The sequence below is a fragment of the Pinus tabuliformis genome, chromosome J, assembly GCF_031772625.1.
Source record: "Pinus tabuliformis cultivar Carrire ecotype Pingquan chromosome J, CPIR1, whole genome shotgun sequence".
Lineage (NCBI taxonomy): Eukaryota > Viridiplantae > Streptophyta > Pinopsida > Pinales > Pinaceae > Pinus > Pinus tabuliformis.
In genome coordinates this window covers 528,605,352-528,630,434 of record NC_142295.1, presented here as the reverse complement: position 1 = coordinate 528,630,434, position 25,083 = coordinate 528,605,352, and positions in this window count along the sequence as shown.

Here is a 25,083-nt window from a genome sequence, read left to right as displayed (position 1 = left end):
CTTCAAGGGCCAACATTGCTGAAGGAGACTGATTAAAAGATGACTTTCGAATAACACCTTTAGGAGACGAACAAACTACTATGTCAGGATTCAGTTTCTCAATCCGTAAAGGTTTAGAAGGAGGTGGAATTCATATGTAAGGTTGACTATATTGACTAGCATCATTTCCATTTACAGGAGCTTTAGATCCATGTTGGGATAGGGTACCTACGGTTAGTTTTGGGTTAGTTACCCAAATTTTGTATATGCTTTTGTAAAAAGATGTAAAGTATCCGCAATATGTGGATGCAGAGCATGCAGATAGATAGGTGTCAAAGGGGTCTTAGCCCCTTTTTTGGATAGATAGTTAAGTCAGTTTTTAGACTCACTATTGTATTAAAAAGTCTACATATTCGAGTCATAGAAATTTTGGAGGGAGAGGAGTAAATAAGAAAAAATAGAGACTGTGTTGGGCGAGTTCTAAGGTAGGAAGGCTCTGCTTCCTGTACTTAGGCAAGAAGGGGAAGGCTCCTACAACTAAGTGTGTAGGAGGCCTTGGTAAGTCCGCAACTGAGTGCATGGACCCCTGCAGCTGAGTGCGCAGGGTAGAAGAGTTTATAATCTGAGCATTGAAGATCAATAAAGACTAAATTTTGGAGAATAACTATGCAATTTGAGTATTTCTATTTATGTTATATTCTGTCGCTTAATGATATGTTCCACGAAATAATGTATGAATGTTGCATGAAACCACTGAATCTGTCTTATTAATGCATGATTTGAGTAACTATCTTGTTTCGCGAAGTTAAAAGTTATTTCTGTTATGCTTTTGATGAATTGAATGGATTTGCATGAACTCAGATCTAGGGTTATTTATTGATGCATGAAACTAGACAAACCGTCTGTTTAAGGTCCGCAAAAGACTAATAGTGAACCTTCACGAAGGTCTGAAAGCGATTTTAACTTAGTTATAGCGACGAGCCCTAGAAGGATACCGATATGTGTGAAGGCAGATTTGAACTGTCAAAGCCTAAGAACCGTTTATCACATGTCCCTAGATGAAGAAACCTGGTTCTAGCATCCCCTAATACTGCTTTGGGTGAGACTGCAGCCTGCGCTATGTAGGTATTTTCCAAAAGGGCCAGTATTTAGGGTTTTGTTGGTTGGCGTGAACAACTCTGAACTTGGGTCAAGTCCTCTTAAGCCAACAAATGGTTCCGTTGTCGGGATCTACCTGAGATATGTGTGATAAATGGTTTCCTATGAAGAAATAGCTTGATAAGTGGATTGATCAGAAATCGTATGCATTCATGGATCAGGAAAACAGGAGCCCCAAATTATCCAAAGAACAATGGTTGTAGATATTTTTATACACAAACGAGACTGACTCATTCTTCTGTTTCTTCCCTGAAGAACTATACGAGTGGTTATCTAAATTAGTCGATAGTCAAGGGACATGGAGCTCGAAGGCCCAATAGTGTTGACTCCTGAACTGGTACACTGTTTGGAGGCATCAAAAAGAAATATTGTGCAGACTGTGTATCACTGGGTTGATCACATGTTGGGCAGTTTTGTGACTTATTTCGTGATCGATAGGAATATCACCTATAGCGAAGCAGAGCGAAGGATCTATAAAGGACTGCAAGGTAAGTATTTGAACTCACTAAAGACTTGGATTAAAATGTTGTTGTGTCAAAAGAGGGTTATGCATTTACCTTGATGTTTGGGGTTGTGCAAAGTGGGATATTCTTTAGAAGAAACGGAGGATCTAACCTGAATATAGTCCGCTCAATGAACCCCCTTCAAGTGACGACGAAGGGACGGTGCTGACTATGCTATGAAGTGTTGTTCAGCTAATTACCCAGGGTATTCTGAGAATATATCATCCATCCACTCCACCTCCGCCTCCACCCCCACCTCATACACCTATGCCTTCACCACCTCCACCTCCACTTTCACCATTCAACATGGCTAACACGATGAATATGCCAATCTTTAGGGGAATGGGGGATGAAGATCTAGAACAATTTTGGTTTGTTGCAGGAGCTGTGTGGACAATTCAATAGATTGATGATGAAAATAACAAGAAAGAACAGTTGGTTACAGCCTTACAAGACCATGCATTAACATGGTATATCAAGTATTGCACTGATAACCTCAAGGCGTCATTGGCAGACACCCAGCTAGATTTGAATAAAGAATTCAATAAGCCTAAGTCAGAGGCGTAGTCAGTAATTGAGTTTAAGGAAATCTAACAGAAGGTTGATGAGACACTGTGGGACTTTGATTAGAGGTTGAAATGGCTGATTAGGTAGGCTACTATGAAAATCTCAGATTCCCAGCATCGTGACTGGTTTATAGCATCGCTATTGCCACATTCAATAATACCTCTGTCACAATAGAAGATAGCAACACAAGCATAAGCCTTGGAGATCACGACGAGGTTGCACGCATTGCCTATTTAGGATATGAACCTCGGAGTACAACATATTCATTCGCAGCTGGAAATCCTGCACTTGGAGTTACAGAGCTTGAAGAAAGGAAGGGAAGCTCAACCAGATGTGTGCACTGAGATCTAGTGTCTGAAATGTAAGAGCCATGGGCATGATAAGGATCATTACCTGGTCTTCAAGAATTACATTATAGGGGGAGGGCCTGTACCCCTGAAGCCTGAGAATAATGTTGGGACGAACGCTGGAGCTATGCTATTTGTTAGGTTACAGGACAACATGCTACTGATAACTACCATCTATTGCAAAAGTTTGTACAAACCCCTCAGCAGTTATTTTTCAATTTTTGTAAGTCTGTAGGGAATGATGAGCTTCATTGTATAAGTTATGAGTTGATGATGGATAGAAACCCTACCTCCATAATGGATGAAGAAAACCAGCCCTAGGATCAAGGCACAGGAGCAACACGTGGAGGATTCCAAGGTCAAGGATGAGGAAGAGGCACTGGACCAGGACGAAGGCATGGGCATGTGATCTGCCATAACTGTGGTGAAGCAGGGCTCTTTGCGCGAGATTGTACAAACCCCACACATCCCTCATCTCAGTATTGTCGACAGTTTGATCATGTCATAGAGGAATGTCTGGTCCTTATGGAAAATATGCAAGAAAAGAAGGCACAGCACCAGTAGCCTACGCAAAACATTCAGATGATGAGGGATGAGCCCTACAAAGAGGATCAGAACATAAACATTGTGTTGATAACTGGCATAACAACTGACGCAGATAAAGGGAAGTAGCCTGAGGAATATGGATGGATACGCAAGGCTGCTAAGAAGGAAGTTGACTTTGATCTGAACTATGCTAAAGAGACCTTCTTGGAAGCAAAGAAGAACTTCATTTAGGCCTCCACCTCAGGAAGTCAAGAGAAGTTGCTAAAGACTAATGCGACACAAGAAGTAGATCCTTCAATACTCACTACCTTTATGAAGACTTGTATGAAGCTTCTACGCGATCATAAAGCAGTTGAAGGATTGCAAGACTTAATAGGCACGTGCTCCAATAAGGAAAAGACTCCTACGAAGCAATGCACAACGAGAAAGATTGGTAAGCATAAGGCACGAACATGGCGCAAGATGAGGTTAACTGTGTAGATAGGTGAATATGAAATGGAATAGGTAATAATAGATCTGGGGTCTGATGTGAATGTCTTGCCTAAGAAGACATGCGAAAGGATGGGGAGACCTGCACTGCAATGGTCTCCTATTCAACTGTGTATGGAAAATCAGTAGAATATTATTCCAATGGGGTGCTTATACGGGGTAACAGTTGACATTGAGGGTGCGCACACACTTACTGAATTTGAGGTCATCGAGATAGTGGATGACAGTAATCCATACCCCACACTAATATGAATTGAATGGGATATTAATATGAAAGGGGTAATCAACTTAAAGAAGCGAAATATGTCCTTTGAAAAGAAGTCACTTAGGGTCGTCATGCCCTTAGACCCTGTAGAAGGAGCACGTTACACTGAACCTATGCGCGACTATGTAGAAAGTGATGATGATCTCAATCAGATATACAAGATAACAATGTGAGATGAGGATTGGATCAATCCTATGGCAGATGGACGAATTACTTGGGACAGGGATAACTCTTGCACCTTAGATTTAGATGAATAGCTTGATAATTGGCAAAATCAGATGCATGAAGTATCTATGCTCTGCTGCAACATGATGACCAAGTCAGTAAGGTATGTTTCAACTGAGGTAAGAAACCTTTCACATTATGATGGGTTGAATGATGTGGAATTGTTTTTAGATGAATTTGAAAAAGAAGTACTGGAAGAGCATCAATTCCAGGCACTAGAATTGGCACTGTGCACGACGCCTGCCCATTGGTGGGGTACACACAAGGAAAGTTTTGTTGGATGGAGAGAATACCAAAGAATGATAAAGTTAAGGTTCGACTATGCTAATACTAGAATGACCAAAAAATATAGTGGGAAGGATGATCCATGCGATCATTTAGCACAATGGACTAGAGCCTGGGGGATAGAGCCGCAACTAGAATGGGTGCATCTATTCTGTCATATGTTAGATACAATCCCAATGAATTGGTATTTGGAAATAGAGCTTCGCCATGGGACTACTGAATGGGACGTTTTAAGAGAAATTTTTCTATTAACTTTCAACTTTGAGGATGGATTTGAGAGTATTGATGAAGTGCTGCAAGAAATAAAAGCAGCTATATTCAGAACACCGAAGGAACCGGTAGAATGGACTCAGGCAGATTGGAATACATAGTTTTTCTGTGCGTTGGAATGCTATAATGTGACTACTAAAGAAGAGGATGACCCGCAGAATATTACCATCCTTGAGACCGAAGGACAACGTGAAGTTGAGGGACCGAAGGTAGAAAACCTAGATATATCAGAGCCTCTGAAAACTCGACAGGTAAACATTGGGTCTGAAGAAGAACCCAAGTTCGCGAAGATAGGAGATTATTGGGATGAAGATACGGTTGATAAGGTAGCTGAGCTGCTGCGCGAGTACCAGGACTTATTTCCCATGAAGTTTTCAGATTTGAAAGGGATTGTTAGAGATTTAGGCGTTATGAAGATTACATTAAAACCAGATGTAAAGCCTATTAAGCAATGGCCTTATCGATTGAATCCAAAGTATAAGGAAAAAGTGTGCCTATAATCGGATAAGATGCTGGAAGCTGGCATTATTGAGACTATAGAAGAATTTGATTTGGTAAGCCTAATGGTGGTCCAAGAAAAGAAATAGAAGGGATAAATCCGAATATGTGTCGATCTAAGGAAGTTGAATGACACTGGCGTGCATGATCTGTTTCTGACACTGTTTACTGACGAAGTGTTAGAGAATGTTGGCGGATAGGAAGCATATTCGTTCACTGATGGATTTTCAGGTTATCATCAAATAAAGATCGCATCGGAGGATAGAAGCAAAAAAACCTTCGCGACTGAATGGGGGTGCTTCCAATATACAATTATGCCATTCGAATTGAAGAACACACCTGCAATATTTTCTCGAGTAGTGATCGCGATGTTCAAGGAATTTATTCATAAGTTCCTGGAAGTATATTTCAATGACTGGACCGTGTTTGGGTTGGTAAAGCGGCATGTTGTGAGTTTGCGCCTCATGTTGGATACATGTTGAAGGTATTAGATCATGCTGAACTTAAAGAAATGTATATTCTGTGTGCCTTTTGGGATTTTGCTTGGGCATGTTGTATGTAAGCAGGGATTGATGGTGGACCTTGCGAAGATCGCAGTAATTGTGAATTTGGAACCTCCTATCAATGTGAAACAACTATGCACGACATTGTGACACAATGGGTACTATAGGAAGTTTATCAAAGTGTATGCCCAGATAACCACACCGATGGAAAAGTTGTTAAAGAAGGATGTGATGTTTTGTTGGGATGAAGACTGTCAACACAACTTGGATGTCTTGAAGGATAAAATGGTGACAACGCCTATTTTGGTGTTTCTGGACTAGAAAATGGAGTTTCATGTGCATGTTGATGCTTTCTGAATTGCATTAGGAGTAATATTAACACAAGCTGGAGAGGGATAGATTGATCATCCGATAGCTTTCGCGAGAAGAAAGTTATCCAAAGATAAAAAGAATTACTCCACCACAGAGCGTGAAGGGTTGGCGATGGTCTACACATTGCAAAAATTCAGACATTATTTGTTGGGCGGACACTTCAAAATGTATGCGGATCCCTCTGCGCTGAAGTACCTAGTCAATAAGCCTATGTTGTGGGGGAAGGTATGCTGATGGTTGCTATTGTTCCAAAAGTATGAATTCAAGGTGATTGTGAAGTCAGGAAGGCTGAACATGGGCCCAGACCATCTATCAAGGATTGAAATAGGTAAAGAACTTAGTAGCTTAGAGGAAGGACTACCGAACGTGCAGCTCTTTGCGTGCACATCACGAACAATCATTTTGTCGATATTATTCAGTTCTTAACGATGGGAACAACTCTAGAAGGATATTTCACCCGACAAAAGGAGGAGTTAGTATTTCCCACTGCATATTTTTTAGTAATTGCGGGTCATTTATATAAAATGGGAATGAGTGAGATACTACATAGGTATGTTCTAGAATTTGAACGCACTAGTATCCTAACTGAAGTTCATGGAGGAGTGTCAGGAGGCCACTATGCAGGGAAAGTAACCACAGAAAAGATTTTAAGCACTGGATTATGGTGACCTACATTACACAAGGATTCTAAGGCATACTACAAGGTCTACGTTGCTTGCCAAAGGATGGGGAAGCCTTCCTGAAGGGATGAATTTCCTTTAAATCCCCAAGTATCGTTGCAGATATTTGATAAATGGGTCATTGACTTTATAGGTCTGATGCAACCACCAGGAAAGAAGATGGGCGCGTGGTATATTATTACTGCAACATAATATTTAACCAGATGGGCGGAAGTGCAGCCAGTGAGGGATTGTACAGCTGCCACTGCTACGAAGTTTCTCTTCGAGTATGTCTTAACGAGGTTTGGATGCCTGAAGATTTTTATGAGTGACAGGGGTACTGATTTTTTGAATGAAACGATCAATGTGATGTTGGAAGAATTTCAAGTATATCATCAGAAGAGCATGCCCTATCACCCACAAAAGAATGGAATGGTGGAAGAATTTAATAAGATTTTGGAGCGTGCATTGACAAAGGTATGCAACGCGCAGAGGAATGATTGAGACATGCGCATACCTGTTGTGTTATGGGCTTATAGGATGACCTACAAGAAGTTGACAGGACAAACACCCTTCATGTTGGTCTATGGAATCGAAGCAGTCATGCCAATGGAGTATATTGTGCCCAGTTTAAGGATTGCAGCCTTGACTGAAATGGCAGACCGCAAGACCTTGGAGGAATGGCTCATGCAAATCATGGAGTTAGAGGAAGACCACTTCCTTGTAGGATTTCATCAGTGAGTGAAAAAGGAACGCAAGAAAGCATGGCATGATCGACATATTAAGCTGCGCATATTCAAGATAGACGATTTGGCGTTGTTATATGATAGCAAGTTCATGAAGTTCCCAGGAAAATTTCAAATGCACTAGTTGGGGCCGTCTATTATTAAGGAGATCATGGATGGTGGCGCAGTTCAACTCGTGCAACTGAATGGGGAACCTTTCCTTGGAAAAGTGAACGAAAGTAGATTGAAGTTGTACACAGGGGATCCTGCCCATGCACAATGACTATATGGTAGCAAGACAATCTCAGTAATCCAAGCAATTGCAAGGGATTGCAGGACTATAAAATATGTTTCCCAACTAAGGGAAAAATGTGGTAGGGAGGCTACGCAATGAATGACAGGGGTGCGACGGGTGAAGTTTCACTGCATGAGCTGCACCATGGAGGATGGTACCACGTAGGTGGGTCCCAAGGTAACTATTGAGATTACTATTAATGATTTGATGGCCAAAAATCTATTAAGAGGAGCGGGTAGGCGCTATTTGTGGTGAAAATATTTGAAGATATGCCACAAAAGAGGCATTTGTTATCAAAATTTGGAGGAAACGGTTGGATTTGAATTCAAAACTCCCTATAAATCTTGCATGTTGGACCACTGAAGAACACTTTGCATTCTGAGATTGGTTTGGACGATTTGTTGTCTGAAGTCTATGAGTCATCAATTCTGGGAGGATTTTGTGGCAAGCCCAGCATTTGCTGCCTTACTTGCATGGACCTAGATGGCCATTCTCTAGCAAATGACTGCCACCAACCTCGCTGAAGCTGTGAATTTTGAAGCTGTTGTGTTCGACGCGTCGAGCCTTGAGATTTCAAGTATGGAAGCTTCAACTCCTGTGCCTACCATGCAGAGGTCGTCAAGGCCACAACAAACCGCCACAAAAGAGAAACAACAGACCACAAAAGAGAAGAAACCAACCACAAGAGAGAAACAACCAGTTGTAAAGGAGAAGCAGAAGAAGCTGGTGCCAGTGAGAATGTCACCAAGGAAGAATCCAGAGGTGCAGTAGAAGGAGAAAAAAGACAAACAACTGGAGAAAGTGGTGGATTTAGAAGAAAAAGAATACCAAGGAATGGAAGAAGCTGATGCCAAAGAGATCAAACCTATCTCAAGGCTTCCTGAGTATATCCCTTTGCAGAAGGGAAGAACCAAAGTAACCAAGGATCTTGATTTCGGGAAGTTCACAGTTTCGACACCCTTGCTTCCTGAGGAGGTCGAATTTGAAGGTCCTAGGCTAGAGTGCATTTCAGTATTGAAAATGGAGGACTGGGACCTCGCAGACCATGAGAGGTTCCCACATTTGGAAACCCATAAATATATGACAAGGATATATTATGAAGAAATGGGAGTTACATAGTTGGAGCCCATGAAGTGGGTTCACAGTGTTGAGCAGGCGGGGCTGTTGAACATGCTCTTAGTACCACACTATCATCGCTCAACTATCAACACAGTGTGTGTGTGCCAGCTCCTCACACTGGTGCATGATGGGTGTCTATGGCTTGGGGAGACCATCCCAATTATAGACATGTTGACCCATAGGATAAAAAAGTTGCCTTACAAAGGAGCAGATCCTACCAAGGATTTTGGAGGGAAAACCGAGGAGAAAGAACTAGCTGACAAAATGAAGAAAGAGTATGGCCTTGTTAAAAAGTTGTGTGGATACTCTATCCTTTCAATTCAAGACCAGGAAGTACAGTTTGCTGCCCAGATTCATGTGGGAAAAATTATGAGGAAATGTCGTGCGGACGAAGTTTCGACACCAGTAGTGTTGCTTGCAGCACATTGCGCCAAGGGCATTCAATATAATTGGGCTAAGTATCTATGACAGGAGTTCCTTGCGAACTACCGAGAAGCCCAAGAAGAAATCAAGCCATTTCATTATGCTTGGATTTTACCATCTATTGTGTTAGTTTCTTGGAGGTTGCTGGAGGACAGTCAGTTTCCTCCACACAAGGAAGATTTACCTGAGGCAGTGTGGTTTGCCTCGTTGTGGTTTACAAAGGATCCGGCAAGGATCAAGGAGTCCAAAGTTTTCTAGATTTTGGTAGAGATGACCCTTCATATGGTGATCAGTCAGAGGCCAAGGTCAGCCTATAGAGAGTTCAAGGCAACTTCCATAGTGTGTCGATCAGAGTGAAGAAGGACCCATAGCAAACATGGCACCAGTTCCCTTATTTGGTATAGACAAATGTACAAGAAATTGTAGGGTATTGGCCACCAGAGTGGCGTGAGCCCACAACGCTTAATGTAGGAACAAGCAAAGGCACAGAGAGCTCTGTTGTGTAGAAGCGAAAGGATGCAACTCAGAAGGCCACGTGCGCCTTCGTTGAGCAGAAGAAGAAGGAAGTTGCTAGGATAGTTGCGGGGAGGGAATGAATGGAGAAAGAGCACGCTACTAAAGAACATGAAGAAAAAGAATGACAGGATACCAGGAAGGTGGAAAGTCTGCGTCACACCATACAAACGAGCAAGAGTTACCCTCACAGGGAGGAGGTGGGGGTGAGGAGAAGAGAACTCCGTTCACCTTGAAGCAATGCGGTCAGGAGCAGACTGTTGGCCAGCGCAAAAAGCACAAGTCGAACAAGTAGGCAGACACCAACCCAATGGTGTTGACAGAAGGTGATCTCGATGAGATCGGGAATGAAGTTCGTGACACAACCACTCAAGTGTTGCAGCAGTTTTAGCAACAATATATGCAGACATTGGGAAGCATCTAAAAGGATCTGTGTGAGCTGTAGATCCAGGTGGGCATCAGGCAAGTGAGAAGAGCACAAGAGAGCCTGACGCAGGGAAGTAGCATCGTGGCAGAGCTAGAACAGAATCTGGACCTCAGAGTCATTTCATTGCCAGAGGGGTTAGTTCGCGTAGAATCGAATGAGGATCGCGTTGTGATCAGCACAGTGAAGGATATGGGCCTAAACTTGGTCGTGTTACCACTCCAGACCCTCCATGCATTGCATTAGGGGGTTTTAGATGAATTGAGGATTCGAGAGCAGCGCCCTCACAGTTATTAGCAAGTTCAAAGTGAACAATGAACATATGTTCGTGGAGAAAAATCAGGCGTTGAAGGCCAAGGAGGAGATGCAGTAGAAACATCAAAGCTTAGATACAGCGATTGAGCAGGACTGCAAGTCAGTGCCCGAATTACAAATCCCATAGGATGTTGTAGCCTCCACAAAAGTAAGAATTTAGTTGCCGCAGTACGCACATGAAAGGATGAAGTTGGCAGGGTTACCTTCGAGTTCCAAATGAAGATATTAGAGCTGCAGTTGAAGTTGTAGCCTACGACTCCACCAGAGGTTCGGGAGCAATGCGGAGCTACCATCAAGGATGGAATGAGCACATTGGATATTGCAGTCAATGACTGCTCCTTAATGTTTGATGCAACGATGGAATTATGGACGAATCTATAGGAGGACCCGAACCTGCAGAACCTGAACACAGATGTCCGGGACATGCAACAAAAGTATGATGAGGTTTGAGCGACTGTGCGCACATTGGCGCCAGCACAATGCCTCATGAAGCTACAGGAGGGCAAGCAGCTCCTAACATAGATGGAGGAATTATAGAGGAAAGAGGCCTTGTTGAAGGCCAGATCACAGCCGTTGCTAGAGGAAGCTTGTTGGCTTACTCTGTCACTTCAGGAGAAGCTCAAGGGGCCAACCACAAAGAAATTGGTCGAATAGGTACAACAAGAAGTGACACAGAGCATTGCTAAAGTTGCAGTGATTTAGGTTGAGCTAGGTGGTCTTCGTAGCAAGATCGCATTGCCAGCTGAGTGACTCGAGGGCGAGTCACAATATTTGTGTTGGGAGCCTGTTGGGATAAGGTCCCTAGGGTCAGTTTTGGGGTTAGTTAACCCAAATTTTGTATATATTTTTGTAAAAAGATGTAAAGTCTCTGCGATATGTGGATGCGAAGCGTGCAGATAGATAGGTGTCAAAGGGGTCTTAGCCCCTTCTTTGGATAGATAGTTAAGTCAGTTTTAAGACTCACCCATGGTCCATGGACCATGGTATTATATTGAAAAGTCTATATATTCAAGTCATAACAAGTTTAGAGGGAGAGGAGTAACTAAGAAAAGATAGAGATTGTTTTGGGCAAGTGATAAGGCGGGAAGACTCTGCTTCCTGTACTTAAGCGAGAAGGGGAAAGCTCCTACAGCTGAGTGCAGAGGAGGCCTTGGTAATTCCACATCTAATTGCATGGACCCCTGCAGCTGAGTGCGCAGGGTAGAAGAGTCTGTAATCTGAGCATTGAAGGTCAATAAAGACTAAATTTCATAGAATTATTGTGCAATTTGAGTATTTTTTATGTTATATTTTGTCGCTTAATGATATGTTCCATGAAATAATGTATGAATGTTGTGCGAAACCATTGAATTTGTCTTATTAATGCATGATTTAAGTAGCTATCTTGTTTCACGAAGTTAAAATATATTTCTGCTATGTTTTCTGATGAATTGAATGGATCTGCGCGAACTCAGATCTAGGGTTGTTTATTGATGCATGAAACTAGATAAATCATCTGTTTAAGGTCCACAAACACTAATAGTGGACCTTCAGGAAGGTCTAAAAGCCATTTTAACTTAGTTATAGCAATGAGCCCTAGAAGGATACAGATCTGCGTAAAGGAAGATATGAACTGTCAGAGCCTAAGAACCGTCTATCACATGTCCCTGGATGCAGAAACCTAGTTCTAGCATCCCCCAATAATGCTTCGGGTGAGACTGCAGCCTGCGCTATGCAGGTTGTTTTCAAAAGGGCCATCAGTTACAGTTTTATTGGTTGGTGTGAACAACTCTGAACCTAGGTCAGGCCCCCTTAAGCCAACAATCCATAATCTTTAGATCTAGTTACTACTGAAACTTGGGAAGAAATCATCATGATATTTGTCGATATGGATGAAGAGGATGGAGTATGATAAATCATTTTACTATCTTGAGAAGGGAAAGGATATTTCAAAACAATAGGAGTGGAAGAACCCTTGAGGAATTTAGGTACCTCAACACCATGTGGGCATTCCTTAGTATAATGATATTCATTACAAATTAAACAAGGATAACAAGGTTTATTTTTCTCATCAGAAGGTTCAATTTTTGTTGGTTTCCCCTTTTGAGAGGAATTTTGTTTTTCTTTTCCATTCCCTTTTTTCTTACTTCCAGATTGTTTACCAGTAGATGATTCTACTGCATTTCTTTCGGAAGGAAATTCAGTAGAAATGTTTTCACTGGGTGAATTTTGTATAGCCGAAGTCTGAGTATTTTTAGAATTATTCTTAGATGATTTACTCTTTGGCTATTGGTTGATAGAACCAATTACACCATCAGCAGTGTGAGATCATGTAGCAATCAAAACTTGTTGATATGAATTGGATGGGTGAGGTAAATTGGGAATCTTTTTATAGAAAGTTCCAGATTGTGTATAGATAAGGTATAAATATTGGGCACAAGCTATACCCTGCTCTTCTGTTACAACTCCTCCTTTGGAAACATCTTCCATTATATCGGAAAGTAAAGACTTAATTCTTAGTGAACCATTTTTCTAATATTTGGTCTGCAATATAAACTTTGTCTAGATGACGTCTACGCCTCCATTCATGTATGTGATCTGAAATGTGAGTAGAATTGGATTGTTTTAATGAAGCCAAAAGTTTGGTACCAATATCATATCGAATGTGTAAATGAAAAATGCATTAAAAATGTTGTTGTTAAGGAATTGAAATTGTGGAAAGAAGCACATGGTAACTCAATGTACCATTTTGCTACCGAACCTATTAGAGTTTGTTGGAAAATTTGTAATCTGATGGAATCGTCATTTAATGAATTTCATGAACACCATAGGTGATATGTCATAACATGGTTTGGGATCTTCTCCTGATTTACCTTCAAATTTCGATATATCACTTGGTAATTTAGTCAGAATTTATGACCAAAAGGGATAATGGTAAATAGGATCATTTGCGAGCTGGGATAGATCTAGTAAATCTAAAGTTGCTATAAAAGGTAACTGCGGTTAGAGTCTTGTTGAGGATATTGATCCCCCTGAGGATTAAGTCAAACCCTTAGAGGAGGATATCCAGGGTATCCTAGAATAGCTTGAGCGATTGGAATTTGCATTCCCCTAGGGTAACCCATACCCAATTGAGTTTGAAAAGTATGACCATGGTATGGTTGAATTTGAAAAGGTTGATTTTGATATGATTAAACATGTACCATTTGAATCAAATAAAGTTAGCCTTGAAAAGTTTGACCTTGAAAAGGTTGTCCTTGAAAAGTTTGTCCTTGAAAAGGTTTTCCTTGAAAATTTTAACCTTGAAAATTTTGACCTTGAAAAGGTTGTCCTTGATACAGTGTTTGAAACAATGCTACACTATGTTTCCCACTAGGTATTTGTGTTGTAGACTGAAAAGAGGAACAAATTGATAAATAGATGCTTGAGGCATAGTCTGTGTAGGTTGTTGAACCGATGTTTTAGGCGTACCTTGAATAGTCATTTAGGGCATTGATTGGACATGTGTTTTGGGTACACTTGGAACTGGTTGTTGAACAATTATCTGTATAGTAGGTTGAATGGATGTTTGTGGGATAATCTGAACAGGTTGTTGGGAAGATACTTGTGGGGTCCCTTGGAGAAGTTTCTGAACAGGGGTCTATGAAATAATTTAGACAGGATGTGGGCCAGACACTTGTGGGGTTCCCTGGATAGGTTTTTGTGGTATAAATTGACAAGTAGCATGAATTGGTTGATAAACATGCACTTGTGTAGCAGCTTGAACAGACTGTTGAAAAAAAGAAGGGTTCTAAATAGTTTTCTCCATTCCTGGAAAAGTAGCACCAATCAAGGTTAGAGACACAACAGGTGGACTTGGACCAACTTGAGGTATCTGACCAAAATTTGTGTAAGTTCCGACAAACTTTTTTCCTACAACTGGAGGATACATTCCACTCAGGGGTTTTCCTCTAGGCGGAACATAAGATGGTTTCCCCACAGCTAGATAATAATCACCAGTTGGATTTTGTTGAGGAATTCCTTTATTACCAGATATCATATTAATGTATTGGTTAGATGTCAGAGGTATTTCAAGCATAAAAGTTCTTCCTGAAGCAGTTTCCTCTAGATTAGAGGCAGATAAACCAGATGAGACTCCAGAAAGCCAAGGAGAAACTTGAGGGGAAGGAGCGGCTCCCTAAAAATTTCCAGTAAGTGATTGATATCCAGTGGGAATTGAAGGTCCACCATATAAAAATGACTCTGGAGAACTTGTAAACATGGAAGTTACAATAGATTGGCCTATAGGAGTAGATTCTTACATGATTTTCCTAAGTGTGAAATCAAAAGGAGTACGTAAGCGAGGAATACCTTGACCTAAAAAGTTCAAAGGGGTGAAATACCAAAGATCAAGTTGAAAAAGGATCAAAAGGAAGTCTTGGAAAAATTAATGGATCACTAGTAGTAAGAGGAGTGTGTCATGATTCTTCCTTCTCACCTTCAGTAATATCTTCAATACTTATAAGATCGGGAGATAAACTGGTTGTGATTATAGTTCTTCTTCGACATGAAGATGGTAAATGAATAGGAGCTATAGAAGCTAAAGGTGATTCAGACTCAGAAACATCAAATTCAAGTTCTTCAATTTCAAGTTCAGGTAATTCTGTCTCTAAAGTTTCAACGATCTTAGATTCACCTTGAATAATCTCAGTGACTTCAGGTCCATAGTGAATTGCATTTGATTATGTTCTATGTGGTTGAGTTACTTCAGTTTCTATTGTTTTGAATTCCACCACTCCATATGTTTCAGGTTGATATGAGGGTCCATATCCCATCGATTTCGATCTCTCTGCTTTGATCTTCTCCAATTGACCAGGTGTGTACTCAGGGGGTAAACCTTACATTCTATGTGAATATCTTGGTCACTCAACCGTGATGAATTTTAGTAAGGTTTTGTTCTAATTTTGTTAAATCAAATAAAAAACCAAAATAAAAAAAATTAAGGGTAACTATGTATAAAGGATTACTAAGCCATTGTGAACTATGGAATAATGTTTCCAGTACATGCAGGTAGTCTACCCAAATGTTGTGTTCGGTGTATCACAAATGACAAAGCGAATGACTTGGTTAATTATGGATGGTATGCAACCTAGAAGGGGGCCTCCAAAATATACTCGATGTATGTGTAGGTAAAGTTTGTGTTAGTGATGTCTAATGTGACCCTGTACGATAGGAAGCATCCCCATATACTTTTCATACATGGAACACCATTTGATATACCTGAAGGTATGTGGATAACGTTCCCATATAATTACGTATGTGGAATACCGACTACCCGTAGTGCTAGCACTATGTAATTCCTCCAGGATGAGGAGAGGAACCCAAAGGTAACTACAAACCACTTGGAAGATGGAATCTAGCCCTTACAACTTCAGAGAGGGCTCCCTCTGTCTAAAACTTCAATCACTTAGATTTTAGGCTAGGTGCTCAGAAAGGAATATATTTTAAAGGTTTGCTGGTAGGGGAGAAGAAATATCCATTAGGAAATACGGTCATAAAAATTGATTATCTTCTAGTGAAAGGATGAAGAGAAAGAGGAATCTTCTACAGAGGCAAAGTAGGAAATATTTTTGGAGTTTCAGTTAAATTAAAATTCTTTGTATGAGGGTGAGTAGAAGATAGGTGGAAATGACATATAGAGAATCAAACAACAAGATGAATTCTAAATGCCATTCAAGTAGAAAACATAAATGTTTAGCAAACTGAAACAAAGCACTTTTTAAAGAAAATTATGAGACAAATATTTTTTCATCTAAAAAAGAAGACACATTTAAAAGCATGATTAATAATAGAAGATAACTTACAACACAAATAAGCACATATCCAAAGAAAACTGTCACAAGAATCCCTGTAAAATTAGAACTCTATATTTTCATTCACTGAAAAATATGATAGAAAAGTGAAGTCACAATGTCTCTTCCTCTAAACCTAACCAACCATTTTCTGCATTAAAATTACAAGATAAATAGAACAAAAAAAATCCATTCCCACGCCTAGGAACCAAATTACCTAATAGGATTTATGTTTCTACATAATGCAGTGAAAATAGAATTGTTTTTCAGAAAACTAGGAACTGTTTGACCAAGGATTTATAAAATAAATTTACATTAATTTCAATGCCTAAATAGAGCTCCAAGGCCCTATATGCCTCATAATATTAACTAAGATCATAAAAAAAAAAAAAAATTACATAGCTTTTAGACATAAAATTCTTGGTCAAAAGGTTGACTGTGTGAAAGCGCAGCGCTGGCGTTGCACAACCTCCTAGTTCAGTAAAAACGTACCATAAAATCACAAGAAGTCGATAGTTAATGTAGATCCGGTAAGTCCCTGAGTTGCTTGATGATTGGTACACGTGTGAAATGGTTTGGAAAACATCATCTTCCCCTCTAGAAACCTTCTTCCATGATGCAAAGCTCCAACTTTCAAAATTCCTCCTACAACAAAAGCGCAATGCTTGTAAAAGCACAACCAAACCTGTCCTCCATGGGTCTTGACCAACACTGAGATCTCTGAAAAAATATGTACAACTTTCTGACGATTTCAACATTCCTGATACCCCTTTTCAAACCTCCACTCACCAAAAAGATGACAAGATTCCCAATTTCCATCAAAACCCTAACCTTAATGCTTGGCCAAAATACAAAAATTGTTGTTTAAGCTTCTCTTTAAACAAAGTTTCATGGTTTCTTGAGTCTAATTGATTGTACTCTCAAGAAATCTTCAAACAGTACATGAGATCCTTATATAACCTCTTTCAACCATCATTCTTGGATTAAAAACAAAAAGGCCAAAATTGATTTGATTTACCTATTCCAACATTCAAACTTTGGTTGCTTTAGCCAAAAAATCCAACTTACCCCTGTCCTTCTCTTGTATCTCCTTCAACTTATACTTGGTATATCTCAACTCCTTCCTCATGGAAAGGTTCTGCCTTCATATGTTTTTAGTTCCTATGTAATGCGAGATACCTCTTGAGCATATACTTGGCATTTTCCATTGCTGGCTCATACATGTTCAAAAGATCATGCATCTTCTTCCTATCCATTTCATCCTGCTCCTTGAGTTCAACAATCTCAATGTGGGATTTCTTCAATTGCATCCTAAACTTGTTAAAAGTATGTTGGCTCTCATTTATCTCTATCTTATTTTCTTCTTGTACTGAATTTTCTTCCCATATTTGTAATTTTCTAGCTGAAAACCTAGTGACTCTAGCTTATGGAGCTTGTACTTATTGAATGTCCTCTCCCACTATCTTATCCTTAACTTTAGAATTAGTGGCATATGGCATGGCCTTTTTCATTGGTTCTTCTTCATTAGCATTAACTGCCCTTTCTAGAGCAACCTTCTTTAATTCCCTCTTATCATGCGGCAATTGAGTGATCACCATTTGTTCTTTCTTTAACTGTTCTTGCAATTCAAAAATCTCCTTGTCTTTATCACTTGGAATAATTTCCTCTGGCATAACCTCTAAAGGTTTAGATGGCTGCTCAAATGTTTTTTCCAAGGGCAGTCTCTTTGTAGTAAATATAGTGAGAGGCCTTTTTGGAACCTTCACTACTTCAGGAGAAAAATGCATTTTTTTTCCCTTCTACTTTTTTTATGAATGAAATGAAACTAAGGGCCTTTCCACAGAACTTCCAGATGGTGATTGTATGTCATTTTCCATTGATGATGGTTTCTTCTTCTTGCTCAAAGAATTGGTTGGTTGATTTCCCTTATTTAATTCCTCCAACACCAAAAATTTAGTCATAGAAAAGTGGAAAAGTATAGGTTCCACTTGGCCTTTGTTTTCCTTGCACTTTGTCTGCCATCTTACTAAGGATTCTAAACAAGTGAAAGGTAGGTTTAAAGGACTCTTTCCTGTGAAGTGCATCAAAATTATGAAACGATAATGATATATCCTCACAAATCTTCCCTCACATGTAAAGTATCTTTGGATGGCCTTCAAAAGCTTACTGTAGGGCTCAAGAAAGTATTCTCTAGGTACAATGGCTCCATACCCTTCATTTATGTATTTGCGTTTCAAGAAATATTTATAATTGGCTATGTCAAGAGGCATGCCCAGTGTTACTTGGGAGCGGGAGGGAAAGTGGGGAGCAAGAGCGAAAATGGGAGCAGGAATGACATGATAGAGGAGTTCAACAACCAATGTCACTAACATCAAGGTATATAGAGGGATTGGTGCTCTTGATTAAATACAAGTTCCATACCCTAATACATGACAAAATTCAATGGAAACATTGCAATCCTGAAATCCTGAAAAACTGATAAGTCTGCTGTATTTTGAATGAAATCTAAAATTCTACTTTCTCCATATGAAATCCAATGAGGTTGTAACCACTCTCAAACATCCTGAGTCATTTCATGGTAATGTTAAAAATTTAAGTAAAAGTGACATTCTCCTTAAATTCTCAAAGTAAAAGGATGAAAATGAAGATTAAGGAGAATGTCACTTTTACTTTAAGAATTTAACATTACCATGAATAACATATCAATACTAGGGCCATAGACTTGATCATTAAGATGTCCCACTCAAAAATTATTTGTTTCTTTCAAAAAAAATTGCATTTCGAACATTACTACAATTTTTTTTTTGCAAAAATGGCAAAACGCTTTCGTAAACACTCCCGAAAAGGCAGGGAGTGAAAAACTTTTTAGGGAGCGCACTCCTGAAATCGCTCCCTTTTCAGGAGCAATTTCAGGAGCGCGCTCCTGACCCACTCCCTAGTCACTCCCGCCTGGAGCGCGGATTGGGAGCGAGATTGGGGGGGGGGGGGCTCCCTCGCAACACTGGGCATGCCCTTGAACCACTTCTCTCCTTGAGGAGGAATATTTGTGGTAGTTGATATAGTGACATTTGATATTGAAAAAGTGATCCCTCCGACCTTAACATCTAATCCACTAAAACTCAAGGCACATTCTTTGGTAAGCTATACATTATACCCCTGGATCTTCTCAAAAAATCTAATGCAACCAATTTGTTTAAAGGAAACTTTGATTGATGGGTCTGATTTTATCAAAGTGAGGTCTTGAGGTTCAAATATCATAATGCCACCTCCCCTGTGCTTTTTCCTATCTGGGGTTGTCATAATTTTCACAACAAAAATGAATTCCAAGGTTCCTTAAATGAAACTTGGTGTATATCAATTAGGTCCAAAAAATGAGGTAGAAACGATGAAATGGGGCTTTGATTAAGGTTTTATAACAATTAAGGATGAACAATCTACATGGAAAAGTCAAACATCACAATTCATCTTCCAAACCCAAACCAACAGCGAGTCACAATTTGCTTGGTCATAGTGGCATAATTAAAAACACAGGCGCAACGCCAAAAGCGCAACGCATGGGGAATAAATGCTTCTTGACCTCTAAGGAAGGTAACAACTAGATATAAAGCTTTAAATCACTTGAATGATAAGCATGCTTCAATTTAAAGGTGGCAAACAATTTGTGGGTGTTTGGTGAGGGTAAGAACAAGAAAATACAGCGCAAAGGCAAAGCACACCGTATTCTCTAGGAAATGAAATGAGCTAATAATTCAAAAATTTTCAGGGTTTCAATGCATTTCCTCAACACATTGGAAAACCTGTCTATGAGCACAACACCTATCTGTGAGCGCAACACCTACCTTCCCTCCTTTGTGCAACGAACCTTTAGGGATTCTCGAAAACCTCTCAATGGAAAAAATGAATGGATTTATGGTGCATTTGGAAGTTAACCAAACATTTGAACTGACAAGGTGGTTGAATTCAAATTTCAAGAATGATGATGAAAATATTTGAACCTCAATCATAAAATGCAGCAACTGTGAGAAGCCCAGCAATATCCTCCTAACCATTGTACCACTGTGATGTCATGGAAAGTTGTGATTTGACCTTCTAACTAACCCAAGTGATCCTATAAATCTGTGCCAAATATGGTAAGACATGACACCATGACCTTACTCATGATCTTTTGGTGAAACATAACCCTAGACTCATTTAACTTGACCTCTTAGATATTAATGACTATTTTCATGATCCTTCACACTCTTTGACATAATTACATTCAATAATGAAAATTTTATTATACGCTAAGACCAATAGCTTGATCTCTACAAGATCATAGCAAGACCTATGTACATTTTCCAAAATAATATGAAAGACAAAACTTGCTTTTTGTCTACTATAATTATAGGATACTAACACACATAATGTGTCGCACACGAAAAACTACAATTGCTATGGTTATAGACACCAAAACACATCTTCTAACCTATAACCACTAATGTATGGTTAATTAAAATTTTGATTGCTTTTATAGTTTATGTTTCATTAAAGTCGATTTAATAGATGTGGTGTAAATGATATCAGTTTTTGCTTCCAAACCTAATGCAACAAATATGCAAAAATGAATCTTTTACTTCGATGAATTTCTAGCTATGGTAAAGAGAGAGTCTTTTTAATATTCAAACATAATGTAAAACTTTTAACTTCAACATAGTTTATTTTTAGTAAATGAAAATTTTTTCACTTCCAGATTGATTCAATGTAAAAATTTCTCTTAAACTCATCCAAAATCACAAGAATTATAAAAACTTATTTTGAACACACAACACCCAAAATTTTTCAAAATGCAAAAAGAAGACCAACAAATATTAAAAATGAATATTTCAAATGAATGCTATGAATATGACATTGTCTAAAATATAATTATGAGATGCTTCACTACTAAAAGAAGAATAACTTTTCATTTCAATTTCAACAAAAGAAGCACTTTTATGAGCGAAAAATACCTAATCTTGAAAAACACTATTTTTCATTATCTCAATGATTCTTCACAAATGGGTAAAACAAATACTAAATATAATATTTTGAAAGAAGAAATACAGGCATATAAAAACTCAGCAATTACCAATCCTTCCTTTGATAAATCAACAAATCATAAGATGAAGCCTTTTAACCCTAATTCGTAAAGAGAATAATTTCCCAAGAAGACAATTCACAACATTCAATCGAATTGAAACAAACTTTTGTAGAATTTAAATAGATCCAAGAAAGCACAATAATCAAAAAATTCTGGACACAATAGTGAAAACCCTATTTTTTTTTAACTTTAAGAGACATGTGTAGACAACCAGTTGAATTCAGTGCATAAATGCATTGTTGCTAAAGGAAAAGTGTGAAATCTTGCGCATTATTGTTAAAGGAAAAGTGCGCAAACCAAGAAAAATTAACAAAAATAAAAAATAAAGCCAAAAATCCAAAACTTTAATCTTTCAGGGTCTAAAATACAATCGGACAAGGCTACAAATAGCAATCAAAGGTCACAGGAGGACATAATGAAGAACAAATCATTCCCCAATATGGTTGCTAATTTTCTATGAAGGACAAATTGCTCTTGCAGGAAAGAGCGATCTCCCTAGATTCAATAGAGATCTAGTAACAAACAAAACAAGTGACTGCAACCTTTCCTTAATTTACAACTGAAGTATGAAATATGAGATATGAAAGAGCCTCTTACCTTTCTATGAAATTCTCGTGGAAGTCCTTTCAATGCTTTCAAAAGACTTTCCTCTTCACTTCACAGGAAGCTCTGCATCAACAGAAATAAACAAGGCATAAAAGCATAGAATTGATAAAGATGAGACATAAAATGAATGAAAATTGTGACATAGCATATATCATAGGATTAAACTAATATTTAGCTATAAAATATGCAAAATATGAAGGAGCTTTGCAAAGAGCATTAAAACAAGTGCAATTAGGAAAGAAAAATTTGCTTGTATTAATTTGAACAAGAAGAAGCAATGCATCATTTCCTTGATGATGCAAGCCTCCTACCAATGGTCTCCAATCCTCCCCTTAGGTGAGAAGCTTTCCAACCCTATTCCAATAGCATAAGTTTACATTTTGAAGTCCCTCCTTCATCATTTGGTCTATGTTGGATTTATAGGCCAAGAGGAGGAGGTTTGAGATCCTCTCCTCAAGGGATGAGATCCTCAAAAGAAGGGATTAGGGTTCCACAAAGGGAGGGAATTTTCTCCATGAATAGAGGGATGAGGCCCAAGTATGTAGAGGCTCTAGGGATTCAGTTGGGAAATATTCCTCCAACAAGGCTTCTAGAAATCACTTTTTTACTTTTACTATCATTAGGGTATTTCTGCAGTTTTCAGTGGAAGACAGAGTGCAGAATTGCACTGGCCAAAATGGTCAAAGTTGCACCTGTGCAGATACTGGCTGGGGAATCGCATAATTTCTTAAAAGTAAGTTTTGAGCAATGAATCCAGGATTGTTTTTGGCGTTGGTATTGTTTTAATTCCAACATTGTACAAGAATGTTTGGAACACTTCATCAGATAGCAAGAGATCTGGATTAGCGGTCATTCGCCTAATGGTGACAAAATAACATGTAACAAATGTATATCTTGGAGATGGATTCATATAGTATGGGAAAGGATGTTGATGCTACAATAATAAGATGTTATGAAAATGGGCCATAATAAAGAGGTAATGTTGATTTGATGTTCATTTTTTTTTTGAAAGAAAGCATCTAGTTGGGTTGTAACAGGGCTACCGAAAGAGGGTTATAGAAGTTCATCTTCAACTAAGATTGGATGGAATATCCTGAAATAAACATGACTTGGAAAAGTTAGCAGTATGAAAGTTAATCAAATGATGACTAATAAATGTCACTTTCTGATGAAGAGAAGGATGACATGACTATTGGTTCAACACTGCATTTCGTTGAAGGAAAGTGATGGAGAAGATGGTCGATGCCCTACAGAGAAGTTATGAAAGATGATGGCTCCATGATGAAGACATTGAAGTTCATCCATGATATGATGATGGAGAAACGAGGATCTCTACAAGCAAGTGATAATACCATGATATCCACTGAAGAGCAAATAGTTGTTGTTGTAAACAAGTCCCTAGTTAAGAGGGAACTTTAGTATATTCATTTTATAGGAATGAGTATATCCTACCTAGTTAAGAGGGAGATATAGAAACCCCATTCTTGTCTTCATGTTATGAAGAAATAATGGACAATTTAGTAAGCATTTGAGACTAATACCAATACTCTTTGAGGATGTGGTAGGGAATCCAATAGGCAAGAGTAGTCAAAGAGGAAATTCCATGAGGATGTGTAAATCTGATATGGGAATGGTCCTAGAAGGACATACCTTGTGAACATGTGGATGGGGTATGTTCCTTGAGATACAATGATGAAGGTGTCTATAACCCATTATCTCCCCAACGTTGTTCTCTAATCTTGTGGAGAGATAGAGTTGTTATTAAAGGCCTTGCTATGTGACAATGATGGTTGATATGATGAGATGCACTGATATAGGCTGATGAGATAACTTATAATATGACTTACCAATACGACTCCTCTAATAAGAATTATTTAGTATGAGAATGTACATTTACCTTGTATGTATTATGAATTCCTCCTTAGTTAAGAGGGAGTGTTGGAAAATATAACCAGGTTCGATCTTCATAATGTCTCATGTAATCATGATTTTATTTGATGTAAAGAGAAAAAAAAATTATTATTGTATTTTGTAGCAAGGGTTTCATGCTCAAGATAATTTGTTTTAGTTCAATCACCCATTCTGTGTTTGTAGGGCTTTGTGATTGAGTCAAAGAAGTCAAAGAGTTATTGTAATATGTAAAAGATCATATTGGTCATCATGTATCAAGTCAAAAGTATTTAATTAAGTAAATGTAATGTCTAAAGACCCTCCAAGATTAAGTCGACATAAAAATCAACAAGTTGTCCTACAAGAGAGGACAAGTTAGCCTCATGATGAAAAATTGGTTCCAAGGAAAGCATATATAAGAGGTACTCGACCTCATTTCAGACAGATCCAAGAATTTCGATAAAGGACGAAAAGGAGACCAAAAAGGAGAGAAGAAGAACGACAACAAAAAGAAAGAAAAAGTTAAAGTTTAGGAGCTTTTTTTTGGGCCTATATCTCTTAAATGTGTGAGCTAGTAGCTAGGGTTTATGAAGTTACAAATTTCAATCATCAAAAGAGTTGAAATCTAGTGTCAAAAAGATCATACTTGCAAGCTAAAATACTAAGGAGATAATACCAAGCCAAGCGAAGTAGAGAAGGACCTTAATTCTGCCCTAAAACATTCACACGTGCAAAAATCAGCTGTTGTGGGAAGGATGAAAGTTGCAGACCTGTAATAGAAGCTGAAATTCTGAAGTGAGGCCGAAATTTGAAGTATTGAAAAAAGTTTGACTTGGTTGACTTTGAAGGAAAAGCTCATCAAGGAAGAAGTTGACATGGTTTTGAAGGGGTCTTTTTCAAGGGTCTTAGGTCTTGGAATTCTTCATTTGAAGATTCTATAAGAAGAGAAGAATTCTTGTGGGTTTTCCTCTCAAGAGAAGAGGTTTTGGCCCTAGCTAGCAACCTATATTTTGTGTCCTCTTGTCTCATTGATCTTCATAGTTTGGTAGCTATTTGATGATAAGAACACAATAATAATCAAGTGAAAGAATAAGATAATTATAAGTACGTCAAGTTAAGTAAAAGAGCATCACAATCAATTATCAAAGTAAGAGAAATCACCCCAATCTAGCCACCCTTGA